This window comes from Labeo rohita, chromosome 4 (genome assembly GCF_022985175.1).
Source record: "Labeo rohita strain BAU-BD-2019 chromosome 4, IGBB_LRoh.1.0, whole genome shotgun sequence".
NCBI lineage: Eukaryota > Metazoa > Chordata > Actinopteri > Cypriniformes > Cyprinidae > Labeo > Labeo rohita.
In genome coordinates this window covers 40,362,753-40,387,669 of record NC_066872.1, presented here as the reverse complement: position 1 = coordinate 40,387,669, position 24,917 = coordinate 40,362,753, and the positions used below count along the sequence as shown (strand labels likewise).

The following is a 24,917-nucleotide window of genomic DNA, read 5'->3' as shown; positions in this document are numbered from 1 at the left end:
ATGTTGTCTTATCCTAACAAACATACATCAGTGGAAACTTATTTGTTCAGCTTTTAGCTGTATAAATCTCAATTTCAAAAAATGTACCCTTGTTTTGTGGTCCAGGGTCACATATAATACTTACAATTGTTAGATATTTAACAAACATATTATTATTACTGATTATTTATATTCATACATGTATATAAACATAGAACCTGCTCATTTTTATTTTCATATTTTAAAACTTTTTATAATTCTATATATTAATATCACAGAAATTTAATAAGCTAAGGGTCAGTAAGTTTTTAAAAGAAAACTCTTCTGCTCACCAACGCTGCATTTATTTGATCAAAAACACAGTAAAAACACAAATATTGTAAAATATTATTACGATTTAAAATAACTGTTTACTATTTAAATATATTTTAAAATGTAATTTATTCCTGTGATGTAAAGCTGTAAAAATGTTCAGCATTATTACTCCAGTCCTCAGTGTCACATTATCCTTCAGAAATCATTCTAATATTCTGATTTAGTCTTCAAGAAAGATTTATTATTAACAATCTTGAAAACAGTCGTCCTTCTGGAAACCATGCAGGATTGTTAATTAAATAGTTAGTTAATAAATAGTTAATGAATCTTTTGTAACATTTTATAAATGCATTTCCTGTCACTTTTTGTTTAATTTAATGCATCCTTGCTAAATAAAAGTGTTAATTTCTTTCAAAAGAAAAAATCTGACCCCAAACTTTCGAACCGTAATGTGTGTACATGCATATAAAGCATTAATGCAAAATTATTATTTGATAAGAGAAAATGTTCATTATTCATTGTCAAAGCTGTCAGTAGGGCCTAGTTAGAAAATGACTGAATGTAATTGATGATTTAGAGTGGACAGTCGAAAGTCAAGAGTTTCATTAGCGATGGATTCAGAAAGTAAGAGGAGCTGCGCAGATTGTAAGATGGCACAGGCAGACATTTTTGAAAGACAGTCGGTGTAGGCAGACAGCCGGGCACACGGATAGACGGGCAGAGCAGAGTGATGTGAGGGGTGAAGCCTGTGGGAGCGCGGAGAGTGTAAGTGCCCTGCAGGCTTTTCTGCCAGCGTGACGGCTTTCGGCTGCAGCTCTATGCCCTGAGGTCCTCTTGTTCAGCGCTGAGATGGAGCAGCGTGCGTATGTGTGTGTGAGAGAGAGAGACACAGCAATGTGCAATGCATGCCAGTTATAGCCTGGTGTTTGTCAGCGCCAGATTTGTGTGTGTGAGAGAGAGAGAGGAGCGCAAGTTGGCGTGGAAAGTTTTTGTGTCAGTGCATTTTCCATTGTTTATGTGACATGGCTGTTCGTGTCTCTCGAGTGTGTGTTTGTGTGCAACTTGTCACTGTTCTGACATGTGAAAAGACATGTGAATGATGGCGTTGGAGAGGAAGATGGACACAAGTCATATCTGGTGGGAAATATCGCCCCTCTATGGCAGCTTAGTGTCACTGCGTCCCCGCCTGTGGGAAAATGAACAGAGAATTGATTTCTAAAAGCTGGATTGCATGAGAAGCAGCACCGAGCGGATGTGTAACACGTTTCTCTCTCCGTGCTCGAGCCAAGATGTCAGACAAAAGATGAAATTATTAAGAAGATGAAAAGCAGTATTGATCCGAGGGCTTTTCCACTTTGTCACCTTGTCCCACAGATCTTTGCTCAAATCACGCTCTGTATCATTGTTTAGGTGAAGGATGGAGGGACGATGGAAATGAGCGCAGGAAGTGTAAGCTCTTTTATTGATCCTGAACGTGAAGGGCTTTAACACCCAGAATCCTTCAGATTCAGCATTTCTACACATTCGGTGTATTACTTCTATTTTAAATAAAATCTAAATGTGTTAGTTGGTGCCTGGAGCTACCAGAACAGCTACTTGGGTTGTTTGTTCTGGAGATTACACTGTGCTGATAGCTGAAAAATCATCTTAAACCAGCATAAAGTGGTTAGCTGGTTTCCCAATCTGGCCACACTGGTTTGACAAGTCTGTCTTGCTGGTTTTAAAAGGGTTTGGGGCCAAACATCTTAAATTACAGCCTGACCAGGCTGGGAGACCATTATAAACCATGTAAGACCACCAAAAATGGCATGTTTAAGCTGTTTTGCTAGCTGCATTCTTTGCCGTTCATGTTTTTTTTTCTCCTCCCAAAAAACGCCAAATCACTTGTCCTCCTTCAAATGACTCTCAATCACTCTCATCTCTTCCTTCCATCTCCTCATTCAGCATTGCAAGGATAGAGATGCTGCTGCCAGTCATCCGACTGGAGAAGCGTTTCACGCACGCCGTACATCAGGGTGATAACTCACTGTCAAGGGAATTGATTTTGGGTTCTCTCAGGACGGAGAGCCTTGAATTGTTTCTTATAGCCGTTACTGTCAAGACAGATACCTTGAGCAAGATTAATTCCGTTGTCTGCGTCTTTTCTGTTTTCCGAGTTTATAAAATGATCTCATGCTGGCAGATGTTCTGCTATGAGGACAATGGCTTGAGCCTAAGAGCCGTTCCTGCAGCTGCAGACAGAGGGCGCTCTCTCCTTTAGAGAAAACATGGGGGAGGATTTGGGGAAGACAGATACAGAGGCAAAGATCTGCCCGCAGAGGAAAGCGAGAGAAAGCAGGCACAGAAGGAATGCACTTGAGAGTTATCTTGATTCTTATTTTATGCAGAAAGAGGAAGTGAGAGAAAGAGAGCATGTAGTAGAGACACTATGACGGAGACATTAAGGTCAGGTGATATTCAGTACAGCTGTTGTTTTTGGTTATATTGCCTAAATATACAACAAATGAGAAACTAAATGCATGCATGCCATAGTTTTCTCACAATGCCGTTAATCTCAAAATGTCCAAATACCGGTCTCTCTATCCCGCTCCTGACCCCCACCAGCCTCTCTTTTTTTCTTCCTCACTTGCTGTAATTTATAGCGTGTTAGAGAGGCAGATCATGCACGGAGAGCTCAGGCGGCATGTGTGCATGGGGATTTTTGCAGTTTAGTTAATAGTACATATCATATCTGGATTTCACACCAGCGCTCCCCAGGGATCCGGCTACACTCGCTGCAATTAGACTGACAGTGGGCAGGCAGGCAGGGCTCCCAGCAGAGCCTCTGAGGACCACTAATCAGCCCTGAGAGCACACTGCGGGACGGAGGGGGTCAGACCTGAAGAAGGACAGATAGAGTGTTCGCTTTAAACCAGCTCAAGTTGTCCTGACAGTAGATATGAAGATAACTCAAGGCAGAGAATCCAAATTTATCATTAGAAGTGTGGATTCTGCTGTCTTCTATGAATTTATTAGACATAATTGTATATATTAGATACAATGGTTCTTTCTGGTTCTTGAATCTGATTGGCGGAGAGGAGTTTGTATCACTATTTCTCACAGCGAGTGTCATGGCAGACATCAAAGTACACTATAATTTTATAAATAATGCTATTTTTGTGTCAAGGAATGTAGTTTTAAGAGTTTTTAGGCAAGAATATACTTGTTGAGACTTCAAATATGCTGTTTGTTAAGAATCTTTTTGAAATATATAAATAAAATCTATATTTTTGAATTTAAAAAAAGTAAAAATATTACATTTCTGAAATTATTTGTTACATTTAAAAAAAGATTAATACATCATTTGTAAATAGAAATAAAATTATATATAAAATAATGTTTTAAATTTTATTATTAAAATTGTGAAAATAAGTTATTTTTTAAAAAACTGTAATGTATAATTTTTTTAAGTCATAATTCTAAATTTGATTCTAAATTCAATTAAATGTAGTATGTACCCTAGTAAAAAAAAATATTTAAAATGCATTTATTTTATACTAAGTATAGCTGAAGTCTATTAACATATTTAATGACATCGCTTGAGACTTACTGATATAAAATTATTTACCTTTTAAATGAATTTTCCTTTATTTAGAGTACTACTACTACTGCACATTTCTTGATATTAAGCCTAAAATATGTTTTAAAGGCACTATTGTTGAGGATTGTGTGATCTTTAAATAATTTTGGTCTTTAAATGCAAATACTTCCACACAATTAAAGTACAAAATTAGTTGTTTCAATTTAGCAGACTTTAAATATACCAGTTTAGTATACTAAAAGTACAATAGCAAGGTATTTTATTAAGTACATAATATGTAAATGTATTTGCAGTCTACTTTGCATATATTAAATACATTTTTATTTTTCACTAGGGTAGTGTGCAGATGTGGAAAATCTTGACAAAAACAATAGGGTATTATAAATGAGTGAATGTATTGCTCTGTGGTCTCTTTTGTCTTACATAGTAATGTCATGTCATGTAAAGTAATATAAGGATTTAATGTACATTTATGTATTTTATAAGTAAACAAGACTGTACAGTCAGATAATCAGCATCACAAAATAAATGGGTTAAACCTAATGTTTTCCCTTGCATAGCTGTTTACTCCTGATTCAGACAGAAATTCAAAGCAGGAAGGACAAAATTCGAACTGATAGCTCTGGGAATTCAAATTATGTAAGTGGCCATCGAAGGGGATTTCAGCCAGGCTCAGGAACGGCCAAAGAGGATTCAAAGCATCTCAGAAACATTGGAGAGGGAATCCAGGGATGAAAAGATTTAAAAAGGATTTAGGAAATATTAGGTCTTTTTTTTTTAGCTGCAATGATTATTTGCTAGAGCAGTTATGTTTACCATGGGGATTTGCAGCAGCAGGCATGCGTCATAGATGTTTTCTGTAAAAAGCATGTATAATGCATGAGTGCTGATGCTGATAGACTCCTATAGTGGTATAGAGGCTGTTTGTGGTCTCTCTCTCCTGTGTACTTGTAGCTGGGCATTCGGGAGGCAGTCTGAAACTCTTCAGCGCTTCCTGTGTCCGTCATGGCCCATGTCTGTCCTTCAGTACCACACGGCTCAAAACACACACAGCCCTCCAGGCTCTCTCTCTGTATGACTTCCCTTTCCCGTTTACCTCTCCACACTCCACATTCCTGTACGCACCACTGTGATCAATCAGTATCCGTGCCCAGCTGTCTGCTCTCTAGTTCTGCATGGCTACAGACGACACTCGTGTTCTTGGTTCGGGCCCAAACACCAATTTGGGCCGTTCCATTAGTAGCCTGTGAAGGGGGTTGTTCTCTGCGTGTGGGCATTTACCAGATGCTGCTGCCGCTGTGAGAGACGATCATCAATCTGGGTTCAGCTGGCAATGGATTTCCCCCCATCGCAGCCCACATTTGCTCGAACACACGCTCGCCTCTGGTGGATCGCTCAATAACTTTTGAGCAATTAAAATTTCAGAAGTATGAGGGAAATCATGCTATTTATTGCATGCTCGTGTTTTCCAGTACCCACTGTTGTTCTTTGGATACCTGATACTACTTTTATTCAGTAAGGATGCATTAAATTGATTAAAACTGACAGTGAACAAATTCTGCAAAAGATTTATTTTTTAAATAAATGCTGTTTCTTTGAATATTCTATCCATCAAAAAATCCTTTAAAAAAGCAGCAGAACTTATTTCAAAAGTATAACAATCTTTTAAAATTCAACTTTTTAAAAAACAGCTTTTTAGAAGTGCAATTATATTTCACAATATTAATGTTTTTACTGTATTTTTAACCAAAAAGAAATGCAACCTTGGTAAGCATGAAACTCATCTTTTAAAAACACTCATCTTTAAAAAAAAATAAATAAATAAAAATCCAACCAACCCTAAACTTTCAGTTGTTTTAAAGTGGGATACAAAACGGCTAAATAAAATGAAAAGATGGTGAAAGCTGATGTGACAAGTTTCCAGTCTTGTTTGTTTTTCAAACATTTTTGATATTCAAAGACTATGGACCAATAAGATTTCACTGTGGGTGGGGTTTCCTAGTGCAATAAAATATGGAAATCTAAAACAATAAGTATTTATCTGTTTACCTGTTTTCACCACTGAATAAAAAATAAACAAAGGTATTGTGACTTTATCTCACAATTCTGACTTTTTTTCTCTTAATTGCGTGATCTAAACTCATTTTTGAGTTATAAAGTCAGAACTGCGAGATATAAAGTCAGAATCTGCGGGATATAAACTAAATAAAATTGTATAAACTGACAATTGCGAATTATAAAGCCCAGTTCTGAAAGGGAAAAAGACTGACATTATTGTAAGTTTATATCTCACAATTCTCATTTAATAACTCACAACTTTGTGTTATAAAGGCAGAATTGTGAGATATAAATTAATGAGTTTAAATCTCAGTTTTTCTTGCAATTTCAAGTTTATATCATGCAATTCTAAGAAAAGAAGTCAGATTGGTGAGATAAAAGAGTTTTATTTTTTATTCAGTGGTGGAAACATGCTTCATACGGTCGCTATTGTGAAAGGCAGGGTCAATAAAAAAATGATATTCAGAAGAGATATTCAAACGTTAATCTATTTAAAGGTCTCTTCCTTCAGATCAAACAGCCTGCTTGCGATGCCACAGTCATAGGTTTGATTTCCAAGAAAATGCATGAACTGTGTATGTTGAATATAATGTAAGTTGCTTTAAAAATGTCTGTCAAATGCATAAATGTCAGGTTACTCTTATAACACTGGCATTCTGGTGAAAACAGTGCTTACCAGTATAGTACAGTGGCAGTCTCTTCCCTTTCTTTCTGTCTGGCTCTGTCTTTCTCTCTCTCTATCTGTCGGCCTTCAAACTGTCTTTTGCCCACCTAAGCAGCGCAGTATCGCCCGCTGTGGGGTTGAGGGAGGGTGTGAGTGAGTGAGCGAGCGAGCCGGCTCTGGGTGGCTGCCAGGTCTAGATCTGTGGAGGCTGGAGCAGAGGGGAGGGCAGGTGGAGAGGAGCCAGCCTCCCCAAGCAAGAGAGGTCAGAACTGGGCAGCCATCTCCCGGGAGCTGCGGGAGAGAGAGCCGAGTCTGTGTGGAGGAGGAAGAGGCAGGCAGTGGAGCGCAACGCTGCAGAGAAGAGTAACAAACACCCTGACACTCAACACACACAGAGAGGGAGAGAGTTACTGTGTGTGTGCTACTCTGAGAAAAAGAAGCACTTGAAATATCAGCGGTGGTGCTGTATGAAGGATTTTGAAGAATTTGAGAATTTGCGATTGTGTAATGGTGCTAAGACCTTGAGAATGTACTGAAGCCAGAGTAAGTGTGTGTGTTGGAGACAGAGAGAGCCTGAAGGTCTGTGAAAGGGGGCTGGTGAGTGCAGTTGCTATTGGAACAGGCCGTCCACACTCTAATCTGACTCTGCTGGAGGGCGAGAAGACGGGAATGTGGCGAGAACGACTCAGAGGAAGCAGAGAGGATGAGAAAGACAGTGAGAAATGCAGTATGTAAATTCAGGGGTGCAAGAATGATCAGATGTGTTGAGGGAAATATTATAAACCTAATCAGCCTGCTCATGAATAGTAATGAGTGACGTAGCAGTCGCCCAGTAGGGCTACCTTATTTGGTAAGGTAGGTGAGGGTACACTAGCTGTATAGGTTTATTGTGTGTGACTTACATGTTCGTTTAAGCCACATTAGCTACATTTCGGTGATTTTGCTCAAGTTTCTTGTGCAAAAAGGTCCACTGTCTTGTCAAAAGTGTAGTGATGTATGAAGCACAGCTTGCACAGACACTATTTTCAAACCAAAACTTTGTGGGAAAAATTTTTTGCCCTCGTGTGAAACTCCCAAACATGGATATTGGCCAAAAAAGTTGGCCAAACAACAGTAAGTGTGACCACATCTTTAAAATCTTGTTTATCCATCAGTATGCAGATATTCCAATGATGTCATTGCCGTTGTTCGGATTTTGAATCGGTTTTGAATGAACGTTCTAAAATAGAACTTTCTTTCTTGTTACTTGAAATATATAATACAATTTATGAATTAGAAGTAGAATTAGAAATAGAAACCTATTTTATTTTCATTAGTTGCCAAGGCAGCATTTCTCATCTTGACTTAATTTATCTTGATGTACTAAAATAATTAAAAGTAAAACTGAAATAAAAATGCATGAAATATTGAAATTATGAATAAAAAAATAATAAAAATGATTTTTTTTTACTAAAGTAAAAATAAAAACTAATTCAAAACCAGTCATAAGTAGGATGGGTATATTTGTAGCAATAGCCAAAAATACATTGTATGGGTTAAAATGATAATTTTTTATTTTATGCCAAAAATCATTAGAATATTAAATAAAGATCATGTTCCAAGAAGATACTTTGTAAATTTTCTACCGTAAATATATCAGAACTTAATTTTTGATTAGCAATATGCATTGCTAGGAACTTCATTTGGACAAATTTAAAGGCAATTTTCTCAGTATTTAGATTTTTTTGCACCCTCAGATTGCAAATTTTCAAATAGTTTTATCTCGGCCAAATATCTAGTCATATCCTAACAAACCATACATCAATGGAAAGCTTATTTATTCAGCTTTCAGATGATGTATAAATCTCAGTTTCAAAAAATTGTGGTCCAGGGTCACATATGAATAAATCTGTATAGTATCTCAATGATACTAAAATAACCATGCTTTAGACTTTCTCACATTCATTGCTGTCATTTTTCTTGTACCTTAAAGAGAGGGAGTTTATTCTGCAGCTTCTAGAATTCTGCTGTCACGTAACTGTTCTCAGTATCTGCGTGTGGTCTGATATACAGTATCTGTTTCTTTCTGTGCGCGAACAAACAGACGGCCAGGAGGCAGTTGGACATACACGCATCTGTTGTCTGTCGTCAGGCAGAACTCTGCAGTGTCTCTCCTTCTGTTTCAGCAGTCAGTGTTCTTTCATTTAGCTTTTTATGTAATTTGTTTGTTGCATTAGACTTAGACATCACTAACAGGAAAGGAGATGTTTTTAGTGCTGGTCTTTTTTTTTTTTGATTTATATTTTGCTGTGTTTTGAGAGCACAGACACAGGCTTAGGCCAGAAACATACTTTGTATAAGTTCACCAACAGTTATTAAGGCACTTATTTCGTAAATTATAGTTTATAATGACCACATCTCATTTTAACTGATTGAACTGAAAATCAACAGACATCCTAGAAATAGTTTTCTTCTAACTCGGAAGTACATCACATTACAGAAATAAAATAGGTTGCAAACAGTATTTCACATGCATTACTGTAGCAGTAACATACATTAGTACTCAAATAGGCGATTAGTCATTGCATACATTAAGTATGCATTGCATTCTGACACATTTCACATGTAAAATCAAGCTTACAAAACTGGAAGGAGTACATTTGAGCCCTCTCTTCTGTTCGGAAACACTCTTTTGTTTTATAAGCTGCTCGCATCACAAAATAAAAACACCTAAAGGTAAACTTGCACAAAACAGGTAGCCAAGACTGCTGTAAAATCACACATTTAACACTGTATATAGTCATTTGCACTGTATATAGACCAACTTAATTCACAGGCTTTTAAGTGGTTTAGGGTGGACAGAACAAGGTCTCACCTCAGGAAGAGGGTTAAGCTCAACCTCGCCTTAATTATGGAGAACCGGCCGGGAAGATTCAGTGTTTTTCTTCTGTTGGCCAACAGATTGTACGTGAGCCAGCAGGGTGAGGCTAAATGACCTTGTGGTGCATTTTCTTTTCCATCTCTGCCCTACCCAATGAGATACATGTCCAGTTTTCTGTTTGACACCGTCAGAGTGTTTTGCTGTTGCTTTCTCATTTGACATTGATAATTCTCACAAAGGCAACTCATGTTTCTTCGTGCGGAGCTGGTAGAGAGGAATTGTGAAGACGGGGAGGGAGGGAGAGAGAGAGAGAGCTGGGATCTCATCTGGAGGTGTGAGCTTAGAGGAGTGCTCATGATGAAGTGTGGGAGAGAGTGATGAATGTGTGTCAGAATTAAGAGTGCCTCGGGGAGCTGGGCGGATCAGACCGGCCGTGGCCTTGGGCTCTCTCTGTCTCTCTCTCTCGTATAGCTAATCTGTTCCGAGAGAGAAAGAGAAGGACAGATGCTCCAAGCGAAATGCTTTATTTTCCATTTTTTGCTTGTTTATTAGGCCTTGCCACTTTGAGTTGTTTTCGCTTTTCTCAAACACTCACCAACTCTTTTGTATCTACAGTGGGCTTAAAACATATCTAGACACTTATGACACACTTAAAGATGGGTGAGCGTCCTTGCACTTGATAAAGCATCACAAGAAGTAGCATTTATTTTGAAGAAACCTAAAGTGCTTTATAATAAGCGCAAACACATTGTCATTAGTCAACGTTAATTAATGCATTAACAATAATCAGTACATTTGTTAATGTACATTTACATTTGTGCATTTGGCAGACGTTTTTATTCAAAGCAGCTTACACTGCATTAATGTTTTACATTATATCATTTCTTGATTTCAATCCCAATCAAACCCATGACCTTGGTGTTGCAAACAGCATGCTTTACTGTTTTAGCTACAGGAAAGTGTAAAGATTATTTAGCAATCTTTGTTACCTTTAGTTGACATTAATAAAATATATCTGTTTGTAGTTAGTTCTTGCACTGTAAAAAACAATTTGTTGAGTCAACTTAAAATAATTTGTTATCCGGCTGGTTTAGATATTTGAGTTTATTCAACTTTTGTAACAAGCCCAGCTTTTAAATTTAACAAACAATTTTTTTGTTTAGTCAACTCAAATATCTAAGTTGTCACTTAATACAACTTAACATTGACACAAGTTAACTAAACTTACTTGAGTTGAACATAAAATTTTAAGGCAGCAGGTTAACAAATTATTTTAAGTTGACTCAACAAATTGTGTTTTTTGTTTTTTTTACAGTGTGTTAGAAAATATTAGGATAATACCTTTGACTGTGAATGTATTTGTAAATGTTAAAATTAACATTAAGATTAATAAATGCTTTAAAAGTGTTAGTTCATGTTAACAAATGTAGGTAAAAGTGCTGGTCAATGATTAATCGCGATTAATCGCATCCAAAATGAACATTTTTGTGTACATAATATGTGTGTGTACTGTGTATATTTATTATGTATATATAAATACACACATGCATGTATATATTTAAGAGAAATGTTGTTTATATATTAAATAAATATTTATATGTAATATAAATTATATGAATATACATGTAAATACATGTAAATATTTTCAAAATATACACTGTATGTGTGTGTCTTTACATACACATAATAAATTCAAACAGTACACACAAATATATTATGTACACAAAAATGTATTTTGGATGCGATTAGTTGTGATTAATCATTGCCCAGCACTAGTAGTTAACTAATGTTAACAAACTGAACCTTATCACAAAGTTTTGCAATAACTACACAGTTTACAATCCAGACAAGAAAGTAATTGGACATGTTGTAGTTGTCATATTTCCAAAGTTAATGTGATAAACTTGTGGTTAGGATATCAGCTATTATCAGAAAATACTCAGAGAAAAAAACTGTAAACAATTCTACTAAAATAACTACTCTAAGATACTAATAAGCACCTTTTAGGGGTACAAAGTTGTCCCAGTAATTGTATCACCTAAAGGACAAGCTGTACAATTTTTGCACATTTCTTCTGACAGAGTAACATATTGGTATACTTATATTGAAGTAGTCAGAGTAGTATGCTAATATGTGGTGAACTGACTCTCATGCATCCACTAAAAATCACCTTATTTTTAAAAAGTCATTGCAAAAGTTGCTTGGAAGATTAACATTAGTTCTGAGAAAACAGCATTTTTGCAGATGCCGTTGGCTTTGGTATTTAATCATCTAATAACATTCAGACATTTTTAGTGGGCTTATGTGTCCAAAGGCCCTCACGATGGCCGTACCTGACTAACCCACCTTTATTTGTCACACATTCCCTGTGTTTTACGCAACTGTTCTGTACTTTAATCACTATCTGGAAGAAAAGACAGTCAGTGTTTCTGGGGTTTGTCAGATAAAAGTGTGTGTCTGTGTGTGGAGCTGCCCTGTTGTCTGTGCCCAACACACTTCAGGGAATCATGGGTTTGTTCTCACAGGGACGACACACACTGTTACTGCGTTTGCAGCGTGTTCCGTCAGAAAAAGGTGTTCTGATCGGACATAGTCTTCACAGTGGGAAATAACAGCGTGAGAGGGAAACAGTGAGCGAGTGTGTGTGTGAAAGACAGAGTGAGAGAGAAAGAGAGGAGGAGGAGGAGGAGGAGGAGGAGGAGAGAGAAAAAAACAGAAGCAGTGGGTGTTTGGAGAAAAGTCACCTTGACGGCTCTATTTAAAAAGAAGCGTTCGGAGGACCTTGGGTATTGAGCAGTTTTAGTCTAATTGTTTTTCACAGAAAGAGCTCGGCTGGAAAAACACAAGGGAGGGCTTACGTGAGAGAGAGAGAAAGAGAGAATCACACAGTTTTGTTCATGTCCTGCGTTTTTTTCTCAGCAGCGTGGCAGTAGAAAGGGTCTGAGACCCCGAGGAACACACAGCTAAAGGTCAAAACCTTTAAAAGGATGGTCACCTACCAAAGACACACTTAGTACAATTACATGCAGTTTAAAAGTTCATAGTCTGTCGGACTAAATCAATAATTTGTCTTAAAATGTCACTTAAATGCTTTTGTTCAATGCAATATTCAAAGACCCCTCTGTTTCGAGTGAGATTATTTTAATATATAAATAAAAAGTCATCATGAGGCCTCTGTGGATGTTTGAGGTCTCAGTAAGTCTCAGAATGAGAAACACTGCTTTAGTTTGATTTTTAGTCTGATTTTTGACTAATGTGATTGTAGCTTGACTTTGTCCAGCATGTATAAACGTTTATCAGACTACAGTTGGTTTTGGCACTGTCCGCTTGCTCTGAAAGTCAGAGGTGACGCTCAACATGCATTTAATCCTTCAAATATTCGATTACGTATTGTGTCATTTATCCTTAGACAAACAAATGAAGGCTATAGTTTGACTGTGCAAAACTCACTATAGCTCATTATTAATTGCACATGTAAATTCAAGGGCCATTCACACTTTTGCATTTAAAAATGTGGATCCACAGAGAAGTGGATTGAAAAAAAGTACTTTTTTAGAATGTTAAAGTTGAAATGCATGAAAAAAAGCAAGTGCAATACTCAAGCACATTTATCTTACACATTTACATAGAAAAACAATCAAAAAAGCAGCCCAGTCAAATGCACAAAAAATGTGTTTGAAAACCCCCTTATTGTGTCATCTTGTCTTTTGCAAGCCAAAATCGAGTAGGTTCACTTCATCTGAGATATTGCATAGGTCAAGTGTTTTAGGCCATGTTGACACCTGGTATTATCATCCATCTTGGGTGAACAGATCACACGTGGTCAGCCAAGACACACTGCTGTTTACACCTAGTAGCGACATGCTTCTCAAATGCGTCTCCTGTGACCATGTGTGATCAGATTTCAAAGGCAGGGTCTGAAATTTTGAAGCTACATACATCACATACAATGTCAGTGTTTTACTGCATGTCACTAAAGCACAAAATAAAAGGAAAAAAGGGCAAGAAACTCACCAAACTGTTGCCTTCCAACAGTTAACATAGATTCACTGCATTTTCATCAGTGAATTAATTCAAGTGAACTTGTAACTTAACTTTCATTGTTGTCTTATTTTTTAAAGCCATTGTTTTGGTGCAGTGATATTGCGTATTGGATGAGTAGGTCCTTCACTGTCATCTGTGGTACATCAGGATGCATTAGCATTCACAATCATTATAGTTTATGTGACCAGATCACAAAACATGTTGGACCCTGTTTACACATTTGAACGTTTTATATATCCGTTCACTTGTGCCAAGCCGGACCGCTTTCCCTTATCAGCCCTAGGCATCCATCATAAAGCCCCAGCATGTCGCTCCAGTGTCCAGAGCGGATCTGTTCTGTTTACCACAAGCTTTTCCCATATGTTTCAAGCCACAGGAGGCTGATGACAGCGCGTAGGCCGCGGGGACAGACAAGTGTCCTGCCTGCCCCAACCTCCCCTTAGCGTGAAATCGACAGACTCCACGGAGGCTGTGACATTGGTCATGGAGGGATTGCTGGAAACAAGGACGTGTGTGCAGCAGCCGCGTGGGGTCAGGTGGACAACAGGTGCCTTGTGACCCGCAATCCTGCGTTACTTTACTTCTAATGTCTCTGTTTCTCTCTCGGTTTAGTTTTAAAGCTGGGAGATTGGCGTTACCCTTGCGGCCCCTGGAGCTGGCCTTGAGCTGTGGCTCATTAGCACCTGATTCTCCCCTGACCTGGAGCTCCTTCAGCAGGGAAACAGCAGCCTGATCCCCTAGTGGCCTAAAGTGCTAAACTCGCATTTCTATGTTTTCAGCGACATTGCAGAAATATGTCAGCTGTAATGGATTTTGCTTGATCTAAGAAATTTGGATCATTTAATTGATCACATTACACATTTTGGACACTTGTCTTTTTTCTTTCTTTTTTTGGTATTTTTTATTTAGTTAATTGGAGAGAGGAAAGAAAAGGAGGAATGGAACTAGGAAATGTTGCAAGCATGTTGTTATTGATAATTAAAACTAAAACTATTAAACTTTTTGGTCATTAAAATGAAGCTGATAAAAATATTAATATTAATAATAAATAAAATAAGAATCAGAAATAAAATCAAATTGCTAGTAAAGTTAATTAAATAAAGATAATTTTAGTTAATTTCAAAGAATGGCACGTATTTTGAAGTAGAAAGACTGAAATAGTATTTACCTCTCTTCTAGTAATCTTTGTTTTATTTACGACTTTGAAAAAATATTTTTTTTACAGTGCAGATATTCTTCCAAACTCCGCTACTGAAGGAAACTTTTATCCCATGACAAGAGCATTTACATTAAGCATCGAGACACCCTTCTGAATATGCGACGACATGTTGAGCCGCCTCTCAGTTCTTGTTTTTATTCCTGCAACATATTCTGTGGTGACTTCAACTCAGGTCACGGCACGCTGAGCTCTCACAGTGTCTCGGAGAGAAAGTTTAGCACAGGGCGTGTGGAGAGGACCGCTCTGGAACATGAGTGTGCCAGCAAGCGTGACTGAGACTGACAGCTTGATTTATGGCGTGGCTATAAGTAGCCACGACGTCGGCTGCCTTCAGCGGGGTGGAGTCCCTGCAGACACCTAACGCTGCCTCCTTGTGCCACTGAAGCACAACCCCCTGACAAAATACTGTGTGTCTGTGTGTGCGTGCTTAAGGCGGATGAGCAACAGTCCCCAGCCAAGATGCCAAATCTGCATGTTTATCTGGTCTTGTGCCAGCCGCTAATCAATTAAAACCCTGCTGTCCCCGAGGGAAGAGAGGAGAGAAGCAAATGATTCCTGAGGCTCTCCTGAGTGAAAGAGATAGATAGATAGATAGATAGATAGATAGATAGATAGATAGATAGATAGATAGACGGATGGATGGATGGATGAATGAATGGATGAATTAATGGATGGATGAATGGATGAATTAATGGATGGATGGATGGATAAAATGGTAGGCGGATAAATAGATGGATGGATGCGTGGATGGATGGATAGATGGATGGATGGACAGACAGATGGATGGATAGACTGGTATGCGGATAGATGGATGGATGGATTGGTAGATGGATGGATGGATAGATGGATGGATGGATTGGTAGATGGATGGATGGATAGATGGATGGATTGGTAGATGGATGGATGGATAGATGGATGGATTGGTAGGGGGATGGATGAAAGGTTGGATAGATGGATGGGCAGATGAATGGATGGATAGATTGGTAGGCAGATGGATGGATGGATGGATGCATGGATTAGTAAGGGGTGGATGGATGGATGGATGGATGGATGGAGGGAGGAATGGATAGAAGGATGGATGCATGGACAGTTTGGTAGGCAAATGGATGGATGGACAGACAGGTGGACAGATAGATGGATAGGTTAGTAGGAAGTGATTGGAGGAATGGACGGACGGACGAATGGATGGACAGTTTGGAAGGCAGATGGATGGATGGATAGACGGATGGACAGACAGATGGATGACTGGTGGATGCATGGATGGATGGACGTACAACAAATAGATGGACAGTTTGGTAGGCGGATGGATGGATGGATGATTGGTAGGCCGATGGATGGATAGACGGATGGATTGATAGATGGATGATTGGTAGGTTTATGGATGGATGGATGGATGGATGGATAGATGGCATTAGATTTTGGCATCGATAACAAAAGGTAAACATTTGTGAAATAAGCATAATTAAATATGTATGGAATCTTGTTTCCGCCAATGGAATAAAAAATAATAATAATTAAAACAAAAAAAAAATGGAATTGTATTTTTTGTAGCAAAAAAAGTTGAAGAATTGTAAGATGTAAAATCGAATTGAAAGAAGAAAAGTCAAAATTCTGAGTTTATATCTTACAATTGTGTTTGTTTGTTTTTTTTCTCCAAATTGTTAGTTCATATTTTTTCTTTTCTTTTTTCTAAGAAGTATAAGAAACAAAGTCTGATTTGTGAGATATAAGCTTAGAATAAAAAAAAAAAAAACAAAATTGTGAGATAAAAAGTCACAATCAACTTTTTTATTTTTTATATTGTGGCAAAAACAGGCTTTCATAAATGTCCCATATGGATATAGATAAATTTAAAACAGATAGCTTATCAGAGTGTTTGTTTTGAATTTGGCTTTGGTAATTGATTCTTACTACAATACTCTTCTGATGTCATAAAGGCAATTTTGAACGCAATTCCATTTTATTTCACTATGATCTCATAGTTGCATCAACTCCAGTAACGATGACATTTGGCGGCCACGACTCTGGCAAACAACAGCGCACAGACCATTTTTCACAACCTGATGAACAGAGCTGTATATCTCTCAGACGAGAGCGAGAGCATTTCCTCTCGGACGTATTGTCCAGTGCTGTGGGAGGCTTGTGTGACCCGTGTGGCAGCCGTCTCATTGGCTCGTGGTTGTCATGGGGATGTGCCTCGGCTGAGGTGCTAGTGGATGGAGTGATTTTTTCGCTCCGAGCAGGTGCTCAGCATCTTCCCCGAGCCCTGAAAGGAACCGCACATCCCTCATTAGACATTCAGAATCTAATTACACGTATCTACGTCCTCATCAAGCCAGCTATCTTTTCCTTGTAAAATCTCCAGAATCATCTACATCCCCTCTGCCACATCAACAAAAAAGAGGTGTGCGGGGAGGGGGGACATGATGGTGGCAGTCTTTGATCTGATAGAAGGCCCCTGCAGGGATAGAAGCCTGGGCTGGTGCCAGAACCCCTCTTGGCTGACAGTCTCCTCTGCTGGTTGGCAGCTTGAAGGCTTTGGTGATTAATTCTGCTGGGAGGATGAAAGCGGCTCTAGCCAGCGGCTCCCTGCCTCAGAAGGCCAGGGACACGGTCTGAGCCCAGCCCGGCCCAGCGCGGACCAGACCAGCCGTGCCTTTCCCCGTCTGGCCAGCTGCCCGCCTGCCTGCCTGCCTGCTGCCTCAGGACCAACCACGGCAGGTGATGGACCAGCCAGAGCAATGGAGAGGGATAAAGGGGGAGGGTGGAAGACAGTCTGATCCATATTGAACAAGCTTTTCTTTTTGTTTCTCCCCCCTCTCTGTTCCGCGCTGTTTTATTAGCCAGCATCTTTTATGTTGTGCCGCTATGCCATGATAATCCCCCGAGACGGTGCAGCACCCTGTTTCAAACAGGATGTAAGGCACTGCTGACAGCACCAGTGCAGCGAGCCCTGGAGAGAACGAGAGAGAGAGGATTTGCGACAGATGCAGAGGTGTAAAAAGAAATGCAAAGGATGAAGTACACACACGTTTTATCTCCAACTCTGCACACTTTTCTGATATCTTCACCTGGAGTTATAGTATGGGTGGTGTCTGGACTCGTTACGGCTCCGCCCCCTCGTGTGTTGTGCGTGTAAGCTCCGCCTCTGCCGGAGGGGCCGAAAACAGCCGAACAGCTGGGGTAGAAAGCACAGTTGTACGCACGCATGCAGATTTCAGCTGCGCTTACAATAAAATGCAAGGAAACACATGTGCAATTGTATGTGCAAGCTGGTTTTTAAAGGGACAGTTCACCCAAAAATGAAATTTCTGTCATTAATTTCTCACCCTCATGTCGCTCCAAAGCCCTTCATTCATCTTTGAAACACAAATTAAGATATTTTCAATGAAATCCAACAGCGTTTATGACCCTGCATAGACAGCAATGCAACTTATACATTCAAGGCCGAGAAAGGTAGTAAGGACATCATAAAAACCGTAAGGTTCAACTGTAATTTTATGAAGCTATGAGAATACTTTTTGTGCACAGTGGTACTTGTGGTGCTGGTTTTAATCACAGTTAAAACAACAAATATAGCACCTCAATACCATAGTAAAAATCTAGTACATGGTTGCCAGGTCCCCTTGCATTTCAGGGGATAAAATACACATTCTTTTTGGCAGGGTTCCCCTGGTAAAATGTGCATTTCAGGAGCCAAGTATCACGTTATTGGGGTTGCTTCAACCCATAGACATGAAAGACAACCCACGGCCACAGTGTTAAAGTAGCCCAATTCTGCGGGAAAAGCACGGGATTTTGTAAATTTCCTACCATAAATGTGCATTGTTTTGTTTGGATAACTTTAAAGGTGATTTAAATTTTTTGCACCCTCAGATTGCAGATGTTCAAAATATTTGTATTTTGGCCAAATTTTTCTATCCTAACAAACCATACATCAATGGAAAGCTTATTTATTCAGCTTGTATGACGTATAAATCTAAGTTTCACAAAATTTACCCTTATGACTGGTTTTGTGGTCAGTGTTCACATTTTACACACATTATGCATAAGTTTGTTTAAAAAAAACCCTGAACTTACTAGCAAGACGTCTCATCCTTTTAAAGTGGAAACACGTCTCTCCACCCTCTTTTGATACATGGCTAAAAGAAGTGTTTACTTGCATTAAATTGGAAAAAATTAGACTCTCACTTACTGGTTCTTTAAAGACCTTTGACAAGGTGTGGTGCCCCTTTTTAGATTATCTGATGGCTAACTCTCTTGATACTTAAACTGAGCAGTAATATATCAATACATATTTTTATTCTTGTTTTTTCTCCTTTTTTTTTTTTTTTTTTTTTTTCTTCTTTTCTTTGCTTGTTTTAATTATTTATTAATTATGTTTATTTAATTACCTTTCCAATGGGAAGTTATAGACTGTTGAGGGAGGGAAGTGTTTGTTTGGGGTAGTATTAGTTAAACATGGAAGGATAATTATAAAACTAATGTTGTAATTTGGTGAGTTGATATTCCATGTAGAAACTAATAAAAAAAAAAAAAAAAAAAAAAAAAAAAAAACCCTGAAAACGTATGAATGTATTGGTGATTAAAAAAAAAATCAATTGTTTTTGCCTATGCATGTTCATTCATGTTTTTTTGTTGTTTTTTTTTGAGTCCCAAATCCTCTACCAAGGACATAGCATAAATTATGAATGAAATATCATTTATTTTTTTAAATGCTCTAAACAATGCAATGACATGAAAAAGTTTAAAAAAATTCTTGGGTCTCAGGAGGCTAGCAAGTTTAAGGAGCCAATCAGATAAATCTTTAAATGACTAGCACTCTTTCATTCCGCCTTTGTTGCGTAAACGTTAGAACGAACATTAATCAAACTCTTGTCATCGTTTATCGAGGAAATTTAATTATTGTTATCGAGCCTTAATTCTAAGGTATGTTGGTGTACCTTATAGTGCTGTACTATGGTTGTGTATGTGTGTATGAGTGTTAAGTCCACCTGGACTGTGTCACTATGTATTTATGGCGTGGAGGGTCAGACAGAGTGACTGTATAGCTCCTTTCCTCTGTGTCTCTATGTGTGTGTGTGTGTTTGGTAACACAGGCCTGAGGCGCACAGGCTAGATGTGGCCCTTGTTAAGGCCCAGTGAGCAGCCGGGCCAGCGCAGCCTCGCAGCTGGTCTCGAGGCCAGGAGACAGCGTCGAGTGCGTGTTACTCTCCCACCCTTCCCCAGGAATATCCCTCGTTATGCAAAAAGGAAATACCAGATTAAAGCTACATTACTCGGAGACCGGTTTTCATGCTAACCGCCCGCCTCCGTCTGTTCCTCGCATTTTCTTTTCCACGCTCTCTCCATCTTGTGTTTCCATTGTGTTTTTTCGTCTTTTTGTCCCCAAAGACACCCCCTCGTTTTCTCTTTTGGCCTTTTCCTGCCCTCGTTCGTTTTTCTCTCCTCTCCTCACCCTGTGTATGATTCTCTCTCTCCGTCTCTTTTTTTTCTCTCACACATACTCTCTCCTGGGTGTAACATTGTTGGCAGTCTGTGAGAGAGGCAGCAGCCAGGGCTGTAAGCATATCCTGTGGGAGATCGGTTTTCAGCTGTGTGTTTGCGTATGTGTGTGTGTATGCATGCATGCCACCGTTGTGCTTTCTCTCTCTCTTTGTGGGGCGGTGGGGAGTTTTTTCACCTGCTGTAGGGACAGACTCCCAGGTCTTAGAGAGGGCTTTACAGTGGGCGTGGAGAATGCTGCTAATGTTTCTATGTGCAGCCTGGCTTTAGACATCTACTCTCAATGTCCTGCCTGTGCTGAGTCCATACGGCCCCGCACACACACACACACACAGCCACGGGGGCCTGTCAATGATTAATAGCTTCTCCCTGAGTGGCATCTTGGGAGGCCCTGAGAGAGAAAGAGGCAAAACAAGAGCTCTGTTTTCCCCTCGGCTTTCCTCTCTTCCTCTTCTGAGAGAGTATTCACTCTCAATCCACTCTAGAAAGCTAGATTTAAAGGAAGATGAGGACATTATGTGTGTATTATCTGGAGAAATTGCAACAAATTTCATGTCCTTCAGTACAATGGTGTCCAGAAGCTTGACCATTTTATGTTTAAATGTTTAAATTTAATCTAGAAATACTTTTTTAATTAAAAAGTATTATTACTTATTTTTTATTTAATTTAATTTTTTTAATTATGCTTTGAAATATTATTTATTTAACAAATCAAAATAGAAGTACTTAAAAAAAAAACTATGAACTATTTAATTATGAATTACTGAATAGGAATTATTTTAATTCTTATGCATTTAAATATTATTTGTAATAAAAATAGAAGCACTTTAAATTTGTCAATTTTTAACTTTTTTAAAATTATGGTTTTAAATATTATTTGTAATAAAAATCAGAACAGAAGCATTTTTTATTTTTAAAAAAACTATGAATTATTGAATTATGAATTACTGAATAGGAATTATTTAAATTCTTATGCATTTCAATATTATTTGTAATAAAAATAGAAAATGTACAAAAAATTGTAAAAAAAAAAATCTTATTTTAATTTTTTTTAATTATGCTTTTAAACCTTATTTGTAATAAAAATAAAAATAAAAGCATTTTTAATTTTAACCAATTTGTTAAATTAAATATTTAATTTAATTATTATACATTTAAATTTAAATGTTTATTGTTATGCATATAAAAAAAAAATTGTAATAAAAATAGAAGCACTTTCAATTTGTAAAAATGTACAAATATTTTATTTCATAGTATTGTTTTTAATTGTTATGCTTTTAAATATTATTTGTAATAAACAAATTCAAATAGAAGCACTTTCGCTTTTAACTTTTTTTAAATTATTTTTAATTGTTAAAACATTATTTGTATGCCAAAAAATAATGTAAAATACTCATTTGGATTTCACTGTATATCCATTAGAAAAAACAACCACAACACACTTCCTCTGTTTGGCTGCACAGCAGTTGCGGTCCGAACCAAAGTCAAGAGTCTTATTTTCAAAGTCAGGTCATAATGAACTCGACGACTCTGACATTTTCTGTATTTCATCAGGTCCAAAGCTCTGCGTAATGCGGTCAGAAACATGAAAGAGTCTTTCATGCTTTTATGCAAGTTTTATCAAGGCTGAAGCACCAGGGCTTTTCAAGTCACTCAGGATGAGACCTTATGCAAAAATAAGTTGATAATGATTAGAATAGTGTAATTCCTGTCTCAATATGCTGTAAAGTGACTCTGTGAATATCCTTGACGGTGTGTCAACAGCACATGGATTATATAAGAACTGTACTGTGAGCCAATTTGATTATAGTGATATTATAATGAGCGCTGAAGCGTAATGAATGTCCTCTATACATCGAGAGTTCTTTCATTTGCTGACTAGGTGAAAACCAGCAAGTAGCAAAGTAAATAATTATCCACCAGGAGGGAAAAAAGAAACTTAAAGGCATAATCCACCCAAAAAGAAAATCATTTACTCACCTACATGTCATTCCTAACCAGTATGACTTCTTCTATGGAACACAAAAAAAAGAATGTTGGTAACCAAACTATGGAACCCGAAATTGTTACATTCTAAAAACATTCTAGGATTTTTTTAAACATTCTAAGATTTTTGCACACGTGTTGTGGTTATATTTCTATGGCATTAGTGAAATCTAGAGCTGAGCAGGGGGGTCTGTTGTCAAAGGTGAGGCTAAGAGAAGACAAGAGGCCCCGGGATTGAGAGAGTTCAGGCCAGTCTTCGTCTGTAAGAGCAGGCCAAGAGGAGGAGGAGGTGGTGGGAGGGAGGGAGAGAGAGAGAGAGCGAAGGGGTGGAGGAGTGGGGCCAGGAGGTGAAAGCCGAGCTGGAATTTGTGCGGTATGCAGAGAATGATGGGATTTTTCCTGCTGGGCGGCTGAGAGCTGCTGCACTGCTGAGCATTGACCAACACACACACACACACACACACACAAAGAACTGAAAGCTCTATCTCCATCACACTCTCTACCTCACACAAACTCTATCAATCTCTCGCCCCTCCCTCTTACTCTCTCTCTCACACACACACACACACACACACACACACAAGTGTTTCTTCAACTATAGGCACATTTGGCCCTGTAGATTTTCAGAAAATAAACTGCCCTAAAACGTGCTTTTCACACTCTCACTTGTTTAATTAATTTGTCAGTGGAGACACAGACATCACAGGAGAATTCTGTCATTTTCCTGGAATGTTTGTTCATTTGAACAGCAACACGCACATTTTGTTTGATAATATTATGTGGTAAAAATAACATTTTATCCATTTTGGAACAAAATGGTTGACTTTGTCTTCTTGGTAACCAAGTATACTTGATTAGGGGAAAAATATGTGGTTGAAAAAAGAGAAAAAATAAATGTATAATTATTTAACTTTTGGTTTAGACTGTCATCATTTTTATAATATGTATTTTAAAATATATTTTTTTATAGTTTAAGATTAAAAGTCTGTGTCTAAGGCAATAGTTAAACAAATTCTATACATAATATGCATTTGAAAAATAGTAAAAATAAATAAATAGAGGCAGTGTAAAAAGTTTCCACCTTAATAAAAATAGACATTTGTAAAAAAAAAAAAATAAATAATAATAATAAAACTTACATTTTTATTAATTCTTTTCAATTATGCTCATAAATATTATTTGTAATAAAAATAAAAATTGTTTAATAAAAAACTATGAACTATTTAATTATGAATTACTGAATGTAAATTATTTATTTTTCTTATGCATCTAAATATTATTTGTAACTAAAATTGAAGCACTTTAAATTTGTAAAAAATCTGTATTGTTCTCTTACATTTTTTTATTTTATTTCTCTTTTAATTATGCTTTTAAGTATTATTTCTAATAAAAATAGAAGCATTTTCACTAAAATTATTAAATTAAATATTATTTCAATTGTTATGCATTTAAATATTAAAAATAGAAGCACTTTTGATTTGTCAAAATTATTAACTTTTTTATTTTTTAATTTATAGTTTAAGATTGAGAGTATGTAAAATAACACAACAGGCAGTGGTTAAACAAATCATTCTATACATAAAATGCATTTAAAATAAAATAAAATAAAATAAAATAAATGAAGGCAGTGTAAAAGGCACCTTCATATAACAAAACGACCAAACTGAAATCTAAGAAAGAAAGAAAGAAAGATTGTTTAAGTTTAAGATTGAAAGTCTGAGGCACAAGTTAAACAAATCAGTCCTAACACAAAATGCATACAATTACGATTGAAAGTCTGGGTCTGAGGCAAAGGTTAAACCGATTATTTATAAAATGCATTTGAAAAGAACCAAAAAATAAATGAAAAAACAACTCAGCACTGGGTGAAATAGGGTCAAACCCTAACAATAGTTGAGTTAAATAAAACTACCCAGAAGGCTGTGTCAAAACAACCCAGTTGCTGGGTTTGTCCATATTTCACCCAGTGCTGAGTTGTTTTTAACCCAGCATTTTTTAGACTGAAGGCATTGTGTAAAAAGAAGTTCCTATGAATTTGACCTTCATGTGACAAAAAGCACGACAGAATCAACCATGACAGAAATGTCCTCGTAATAGAAGAAACACCCACACTCGAACAAACTCTCAAAAGAAGAGTGTACATCTCCAACAATCGCCCTGTCGTTTTTTGGATTGTGTTCTGGTCTGTATTGTCATTCCCCTCACTTTAACTTTCTCTGCCTTTCAGCGATCGCACTTTTCTGACATTCATGTTTTTTTTTTCCCTTTTTCTCGATGACTAAAATACTCACTCTTGTCTTTTGTTCTCCTCTCTCAGTATCTGTCGGTTTATTCTCTTTCCTCCTTCACAATTCTTCTTCTTCCCCTGGCTCTCTCTCTCTCTCTTTCGCTATCTCGCTTTCTAGCTCCACCCCCTCACTGTCTCTCTCTTTCTCTCCATCTATCTCTCTCTCCTCTGAGCCTCCTCCTCTGCTCCGGCTGCTGGCACGCCTCCAGTGCCTGACAGTCACAAGATTGTTATTTCATTTATTTAGTCTTTTTTTCCTCCTATTTTCTCTCCGTTGTGTCTCTCTAAATATGCGCCATTGTTCAGAATGACCTTATCGGTCATGAGCTGTTCTTGGAGAGCCGGTTTCATTTTAGCTATACAAAGTTGCAGAATTCAATTGTGTACTGTGGGGATCATGAGGTTCGCATTTTCGTTCTA

The 24,917-nt window shown here is 37.6% G+C and overlaps 1 protein-coding gene and 1 long non-coding RNA gene across 3 annotated transcripts in view; one reads left to right on the top strand and one right to left on the bottom strand.

Annotated features, from left to right (window-relative positions):
* wnt5b (wingless-type MMTV integration site family, member 5b) overlaps positions 1–24,917 on the top strand; it is an 88,535-nt gene that overhangs the window by 13,120 nt on the left and 50,498 nt on the right. The gene's annotated exons all lie outside the window — the stretch shown is intronic.
* LOC127164048 (uncharacterized) lies at positions 16,488–24,590 on the bottom strand. 2 transcript variants are annotated; one of them, XR_007827585.1, is made up of 4 exons: positions 24,502–24,590; positions 22,205–22,236; positions 17,751–17,897; positions 16,488–17,672 (listed from the first exon to the last, which is right to left on the bottom strand). It is a non-coding gene; the product is annotated as an uncharacterized LOC127164048 (long non-coding RNA). The 2 variants fall into 2 exon arrangements; XR_007827584.1 differs by having other exon boundaries at positions 17,791–17,897.